This window comes from Musa acuminata, chromosome BXJ2-3, assembly GCF_036884655.1.
Source record: "Musa acuminata AAA Group cultivar baxijiao chromosome BXJ2-3, Cavendish_Baxijiao_AAA, whole genome shotgun sequence".
Taxonomy (NCBI): Eukaryota; Viridiplantae; Streptophyta; class Magnoliopsida; order Zingiberales; family Musaceae; genus Musa; species Musa acuminata.
This window is the reverse complement of record NC_088340.1, coordinates 19,937,260-19,946,443: the sequence shown is the minus strand read 5'-3', so window position 1 is coordinate 19,946,443 and position 9,184 is coordinate 19,937,260.

Here is a 9,184-nt window from a genome sequence, read left to right as displayed (position 1 = left end):
CGAAAAAGGCTTCATGATTTCATCAATTCGGAGTGATCACGGTGGTGAATTCCAAAATCGTGCAAATTTATGTTTATTAAACATTTTGAAAATAATTTTATTATTGTGCAAATTTATGTTGATGATATTATTTTTGGCTCTTCGGATGAATCACTATGTGAATCATTTGCCAAATGTATGAGACATGAATTTGAAATGAGTTTAATGGGTGAACTAACTTTCTTTTTAGGATTACAAATCAAACAACTTAGTGATGGTATATTTCTTAACCAATCCAAATATACATTAGAATTGTTAAAACGATTTAACATGGATAATTCAAAAGCAATAAACACCCCTATGAGTACTGCAACTAAGTTAGATATGGATGAAAATAGTGAAAATTTCGATCAAAAAACATATAGGGGAATGATAGGTAGTCTACTCTACCTTACCGCGACTAGACCAGATATTATGTTTAGTGTAGGACTTTGCGCTAGGTTTCAATCTAATCCTAAATTATCTCATCTAAAGAGTGTTAAAAGAATATTTAGGTATCTTAAAGGAACTCTAAATTTAGGATTGTGGTATCCAAAATCTGAAAAATTCGATCTAATAGCTTATGCAGATGCCGATTTTGGCGGATGCAGGATAGATAGAAAAAGTACATCCGGAACATGCCAATTTTTAGGACATGCACTTGTTTCTTGGACTTCCAAGAAACAAAATTCAGTTGCACTATCTACGGCGGAAGCCGAATACATTGCTGTAAGTGCATGTTGTGCACAAGTCATTTGGATGAAAAATACATTAGAAGACTATGGAATTCACTTTAAAAACATTCTCATAAAACGTGATAATACTAGTGCCATATGTCTTACTAAAAATCTAATTCAGCACTCTAGAACTAAGCACATCGACGTTAGGCATCATTTCATACGCGATCATGTCCTTAACAATGATGTTGTTCTAGAATTCATTGACACAAAGCATCAATTAGCAGATATATTTACAAAAGCTTTGAATGAAGACCAATTTGAATTCATTATAAGGGAATTAGGTATGTTAAATTGTCCCTAAGAATAAACTTGTTTGAATGGATTTTCCATAAAGTTTTTCATTCTTTCTCCATTCCTCGGTGACTTGTTAAATTATCTTATCCTATCTTGAGTCAAACACCGCTTCCATCTGATCAAGATTAATGATTTTATGATATTTTGAATCTTGAAATTGATTTTGATGGCTTGATTATGAGTTTCAAGTTGACGAATTGAATTTGAATGGATTTGTATTCGAATTATGATCTTGACTTATTGGAGTTACTACTTAAATTTTTTTTTCTTATCCCAATCTCTTCTTTGTACATCTATAATTTTTGTTATTTATAGAAAGAAGAGATTTGATAATATGGATGAATGCTGAATTTTCCTTTAAGATGAACTCTGCGTAAATATTTTAGCATACTTAATTTTGAATGATAAAATCTTTGTATGATCAATGATAATATAGATGAGTGATGTATGATCAATGATAAAATCTTTGTATGATAAATTATGTGCTTCAAGTCTCATTCCCTTTTTGTTGATGACAAAGGGGGAGAAAAGTGATGACTTGTATCATTTTAATAGCATGACTTATATGAATTGCAAAAGCTTGTGTGATATGAATGTCTTATATGCCTTGCAAAATCCTTGAGAATATCACAAGATTGATTGATCATATTGAAAGCATGCCTTACATCGATATCATGAAATTCATGTTGAAAATCTTTATCTCCTATCGTAGTAAAAATTGTCCCATATCATTTAACTTATGATTTTCATCGAAGTTTCGCATTTACTATTGCTTAATGAGAATAACGATAAGCTCTACGGTTAGAACTTATCGGTTTATGCTTGAATTCAATGGATGAAATTCAAGTGTTTTTATCTTCTCATAATATGGCATATAGATAGGGGGAATTATGTTTAACTCCGTCATCAATTGATTGTCATCATCAAAAAGGGGGAGATTGTTGAATCTCGGATTTTGATGATGAAATCAATTGATGGGTTAATTGATCTAATCCATATTATTGAGTTAAGTGTGTAGGATTAACTACGATAACCAGAAAACACAAAGCAAGAATACCGGAGTCAAGATCGATGGACGTTTAAGAGTCCGAAGAATCGTCGGAGATGCTGCCGGAACCAACCGAGAAGAAATCGGGAACCTATCGGAATTTTCGGAAGTTCGCCGAAGAGATCGTCGGAGGTTCACGGAGATCACCGAGAAGGCTCGGCTACTCGTTAAAGTCATCACAAGATCGGGAGCTTGATGGGAGTCCGTCGGAAGAAGCTCGTCGGAAAGCTCGCCGAAACAAGACTCGACGTTCGCGGTTGAAAGCTTGCTTAGGATGTGTTTTTGTTATGTAGTTCACTTGTAATTAGGATTAGGATTAAGAGATAATCTTATATCCTGGTTAGGGGCCAACTGGGCCCAAAGTCAGATATGGTTTGGGCTTAAATTAAGCCAAACCAGTGAAATCGGAGTGTCAGGCGGTGGCACCGCCCAGCACCCGAGAGCTGGGCGGTGACACCTCCTTGGCTGGGCGGTTGCACCGTCCAGCACCCGAGCGCTGGGCGGTGGCACCTCCAACACCGGGAACCCTAAGAGAATTCAAATTTTGGAGCCCAAATTTGAATCCTCTTGAGGCCTATAAATACCCCTCTAATCTCAGCTGAGATAACAACTTTTGAGAAGCATTTTGATTGAGAGAAAAGTCTTAGAAAGTCTTAGCAAGTCTTGTTTTCAATTTGCTAGAGAGTTCTCCTCCTCCTTTCTTATTGAAAATTTGTAAGAGGTTGAGCTGCTTGTAAAAGGTTGTAAGAGGGGTGTTTACCCTTCCATTTCAAGAGATTTGCTAGTGGAAGGTGGGAGCCTCATCGAAGAGGGGCATCGCAAGTGGAGTAGGTCATTTGACCGAACCACTCTAAAAATCGGCGTAATCTCTGGTTTGCATTTTATTATTGTCATTTACATTACTGCAAATCTTCTTACTACTTTAGTTCCTTATTACCCTTGCTGCGCAACTTTAAGAATACGCTTTCAAGTTAAACTTTTCAAGTTCCGTTCTTATCGTACGAAAGATTTTGTTGAAATCGAAGTTTTAATCCGCTGCACTAATTCACCCCCCCCCTCTTAGTGCCGCTCCGATCCTAACAGGAGGGAGGAACCCCTATAGAGTTCCAAGGAGGTCGATCCACTAAAGAGATCAACCCCAAGTTTAGAATATGCAAGGGTTCTAACACCTGGTATCAGAGCAGCGTTATTGGCATCTCGTTGCCCTTCCATTACCATCCATCAGCCCTCCACAACCTCCCAAAGCAATTCCCACAATTGCTTAAAAGATCGTCGCCGAATTCCGCCTTCATATCTACCACCGTGTATCATCCTTTGATCTCCCCGTGAATTGCAACAGGTTCTGGTTTCCTACCTTACTTCTACTGCAATTTAGTTATCCTTATTCGAAAATCTAAAAAAAAAAAACTGTTCCTATATTGCTGCATAAACCTTTCGTCACAAAGTTTTCATCTCTACGACGAAAGATACATTGCAGAATTCCAGCCGCATAGTACCATCTCTTTGATCTTGCTACTATGCTTTTTCTATCCAAATTTCTATGAAATTTTTATGACATCTTTGACACTTCCTAACAGCAGATTTCCCTTTGGTTTTTTCAAAAGATTCTCAATATAAACCATTGATCTTTTACGTCTAATCTGCTATACTTGAATATCTGCACTGTAAAATTTCAGCCGCATAGCACTGTTTGTTTGATCTTGATACTATATTGTTTCTAGCCAAATCTCTACGAAATTTTTATGATAACTTTGACACTTCCTAACAGTGGATTTCCCTTTGGTTTCATCAAAAAATTCTCAATATAAATCACTGATCTTTTATGTCCAATCTGCTATACTTAAAAATCTGTGCTGCAGAAAATTTCAGCGGCATATTGTTGCCTTAACCCATCTATTTGCAATCATTTTTGAATGAAATTTCTTATACACTTCATAGATCATCTTAGCTTCCATCTAAGATTGATATATTAAGGAATTCATCTCTTAAAATAATTTTGTGTTGCTGCAAATTTTCATCATTTCCAGCTGAAATGTTTTCGACGACAATTCTGTTATCGCAACTTGCACCAATTTTCTTGCTGTTATACTATTGAAATTCTCTTGATTAAATTAGATATCCTTGCTGTCATATAATCTATGATTTTTCTATCAATTCCCTCCTCAATTCTCTTATGTTTTTGGTAGAAATTACATCGAGAAACCATTGTTTCTTCGACGACAATTCTACTCTTACAAGACAGCACATACTTGCTGCAACTTCCACTAATTTCTATCAAACCTTTGCTGCCATCTACCACATATCCAAAACTTTTATCCACAGCCCTAAAACTTCACTAAACCATACCCTCAAACTACACCCAAAACTGCCACAAAACAAGCCTAAATCATAGCCTACATCCACCGATCCACCAACTCTTTCGACCATCACTTCTCTCAACCTGTACATGCCTTTAACCTAACAACAAAAGAGAGATCTTAACATCATAGATTTGGAGGCATATACTATGGCATCTAAGGAGGCAATCAATGCTAAATTTGAAGCCTTGGAGGCGCGAATGGAGGATAAGATTCGGACGCTCTTTACCGAACTCAGATTGGGCTGACCACTAAGCCCGAAGAAATCATATCAAGGAGAGAGCTTTGCCCAATCACACCAAGCCCAAAGATATGACTTCCAAGAGAGGGGAAGCTCTATGACCAACCCCAACTATCCATGCATGATAGTGGACTTCCCTAGATGGGAAGAAGGAGACCCAATTGGTTGGATCTCGCGCGCGGAGTGATATTTTCGGTACCATAAACTCGCGGATGCATCTATGGTGAAAATTGCAGCTATATATCTTGAAGGGGATGCTATACATTGGTTTGACTAGTTTGAACATACTTATGGTGTCCTTTCATGGCGACAATTCAAAGAAGGACTGCTGATCCGCTTCAGACCAACCGATTACGAGAATATTGACGAACAACTAGCAAAGATCCAACAAACCTCTACCATTCAGGAGTACCAAACCAGGTTTGAAAGGTTATCTAATCAAACTCATGATTGGTCTCAAAAATAGCTATTGAGAACCTTCATTGAGGGCTTGAAGCCGAAGATCCGAGGAGAAGTTAAAGCGCGACAACCGTATACGCTTATAGCAGCCATCTCTTTCGCACGACATCAAGAGGAGCAATTGAACCATGAAGTTCGGAGGACTAGGGTCGCTCCTCAACCAGTAATATTGAAGCCCTTAGCCCCCCCTACTATCGACCAAGTCCCTACACCAAAGAGGTTAATAAGAGAAGAGCTTCGGGAGCGATATGCGAAGGGGTTATGTTGGCATTGTGACGAGCCGTGGAGCCGTGAGCATCGCTGTAGTAAAGGGGGACTTCTTATGATTGAACCGATAGAAGAAGAGGTCATTAAACATCCAAAAGAGAGCCTTGAACATGAAGAAGAAGATGCAGAAGAAGAGCCACAACCGACCAAAGTTACGGTACATACACTAGTTGGCTACTCAATCCCACAAATGATGAAAGTTGGAGGCCTTCTCAAACAACAACCGATCACTGTTCTCATCGACACGGGCAGCACTAATAACTTCCTAAACAGTAAGGTTGCTGTCTATATGAACTTACCTATTGAGAATTGCAGCAGGTTTGTCGTTAAGGTCGCCAACGGACGGATTTTGAAGTGTGATCATAGGTGCTCACAGGTGAAACTGTTGTTGCAGGACCAAGAGATAATTACAGATTTCTTCCTCCTCCCTCTTGATGATCATGAGGCCATACTCAGAATTAAATGGTTGATGAAAATAGGTGATATTTCTTGGAATTTTATGTAACTAATTATAAAATTTTGCAGTAAGGAGAAACAGGTGATACTGCACGGGAAACGTGAGGGCGACGTAACGACGATTTGCACACAACAAATGGAGAAGGTTTTGCATAAAGCATGCAGCAGCTTTTTGGTACAACTTGAGCAACAAACTAAGGGAGAGCCAACAAAATTTGAAGATCCAAATCTACTTCCTTTTCTTGCTAAATTTTCAGATATATTTGACGAACCGCGCAACCTACCTCTTACCCGTCGGCATGATCATTGTATAATGATTCTTCCAGGCAAATCTCCAGCAAATGCTCAGCCATATCAATATCCACATCTCCAGAAGGATGAAATAGAAAGGATTGTAAAAGAGATGCTCAAAACAGGAGTTTTTCAGCCATGTTGCAGCCCCTACTCTTCACCGGTGCTCCTCAAATGAAAGAAGGATGGAATATGGCGATTATGTGTTGATTACCGAGCTCTCAATGGCATAAACAACAAGGATAAATACCCTATTCCAGTAGTAGATGAGTTGCTAAGGAAGCACAAATCTCCACAAAGCTGGACCTTCGATCCGGGTATCATCAAATACGAGTATACGAAGAAGACATACCAAAAACCACCTTTTGAACACACAACAACCACTATGAATTTTTGCTTTCTTCATAAGAAGGTGGAATATCTTGGGCATATCATATCAGAGGAAGGTGTGGCAGTAGACCCTCTCAAAATTGGAGCAATGCAAAACTGGTTGACCCCGAGGAACATAAAATTGCTACATGGCTTTCTGGGTTTAATAGGCTACTACTGCAAGTTCGTGAAAAACTATGGAGAGATCAGTGCACCACTTACTTCCTTACCGAAAAAAGATGTCTTCCAATGGTCAGACAGAGCCTTCGCTGCCTTCGACAAACTTAAGGCAGCCACGACGACGACGCCGGTGCTAACACTACCAGATTTCAACCGACCCTTCATTATTGAGGCCAACGCATCTGGAGTCAGAATTGGAGCCATTCTTGTCACGCCCCTCAAAATATCCACGATATTAAAATTTTCAACACAAACCAATCCAGGATCGAAACACACATTTGAGGACACTGAAAAACATTCTATCAAATTCACATCTATAAAACCTGTGCAGTTTATAATCATATATCACGTCACTCGATAATTCATATTTATGGCAATCCAAGCCAACTTAACAAACATAAACAACATTTATAAATCCACAAGCTATGTAATTTATACAATCATAACTCCAACCATTTACCACAAGTTCATATCGTCATAAATTAGACTTAACATTCCGAAATTCCAAATAAGAGAGATCTTCTAACACTTTTACACAGTATATCCATGTCGATTCATCAACAACATTTTATTACATACAAAATATGCTTATACAACAATAGCATAACAACCAACAAGACTTGCCCATAATTCTGAATAGCTATCCACTGCCTCAGCCCATATCAAACATCTCTAATGGTGACAAGCTGACCTGAAAGATTTATATAACGACAGAATGAGCTAAAAACAGCTCAGTAAGTGACAAAGCATATTCAGAACAAAAGGAATGGTTTCAAACAAGTAAGGTATCATAATGCAAGGCAGAATACAAGAATTCTCAAGGATACCATTTCATTAGATACAAAATCATATGTATCATGTCATTCAAAACATATTTGATTCATAACAAATGGAGCATAGAGTAATTGGAGCATATCAATAACAAATGAAACATATCGGAGCTTATCAATGGTATATGAATTGTTCCGGAGCATATCAATGGCGTATGGAACATTTCAAAGCATATCAATAACAAATGAAATGTTTCGGAGCTTATCAATGGCATATGAAATGTTCCGGAGCATATCAACGGCATATGGAACATTTCGAAGCATATCAACAGTGAATGAATCTTTTCAGAGCATATCAATAACAAATACCGTACAGAAGCTCAAACGTCGTCTTTGACGTTGCAATCATATCATTCTTATCCAAAGCTTGTACCGAAACACATAACCAAAGCTTTGGATATCATATCAAACATACAGAAGGTGTAGTGGGATCTCAAACAGAGTGTGATTCATCCATTTCTGAATGACCACCAGACAGAAGTCTCCCACGTTTGGGAGCTCCATCCACCCACGTCTAGGTGAAGCTAGAGGGGGCCGGCAGAGCATCGCAGGCTCTAAACACATACCCTTTACCATTTCTGGCAAAGGTCCAGACAATCCCACAAACACCAGAGTACAAGAGGGCAGTTTTAACAATAAGTAGCACATATCGGAAGCACACGCGGAACAACAAAACGTACATGTGCCTTTACGAGTCAATACGAAGTAAGCAATAATCTTTCATAATGATATTCGGATTTTGAAAGGAAATGGAATAGGCACATATCGAAAGCAAATACGGAACAATGGGATACACATGTGCCTAAATGAGTCAATACGATATAGCATAAATGTTACACAATAGTTTACAAGAATGCAAATAACTTTAAGGACAAGAGCATACAATAATTCAAAGTAGTAATATAAAGCTCAATTGAATAAGAAAGCTAAAGGATATCAATTTCCAAAGGAATGAAACTAGAATATTAGAAATCGACCAAAGCTCGATTTCTGGCAGAATACAAGAGGCACATTGAACAAATGATTCAAACTATCAATTGTGCTCCAATTTACTCAGAAATATGTCATTGGATTACACTTTCAGATAAGACAGGCTTCATGTGAATTGACCTGTCCAATAGAGAGAGTTACAAATAATTTGGTAAACAAGGGTCGTAGAACAAAATCTCTGTTTGGCAGAATTCATAATGTCAGATTCAACAGATAACTGGGCAGGTGTTTGGATTCCAAATCTTTCAATCCATATATCAAAAGAAAGATCTATGAGTCTAGTTTCCAATGAAATAAGTTTTGAATAAATCAATATTTGCAATAGGGACTTATAAGCAGTTCATTATCAAAAGGTCAGAAATTACGATCCCTGTTTTGCAGAATCTGTAGGCTCATTTTAAACAGAAGTTTGAGCAGACAAACTTACTCCAAATTCTTAAAATAAACTATCAAAACAAAGGTTTATGAGTCTATATTCTGATCAAATAAGTTTTGTCCAAATCAGATGTCAATACATGAAGTTATAATCATAACAAGGTAGAAAGGTCAGAATCTTGGAAGTTGCACAGATTCGAATCGTTACGTCTAAACAGGAGATATATCAAGTGCAAGGCTAGAACAATTCAAAGTTCCTCATATTCAAA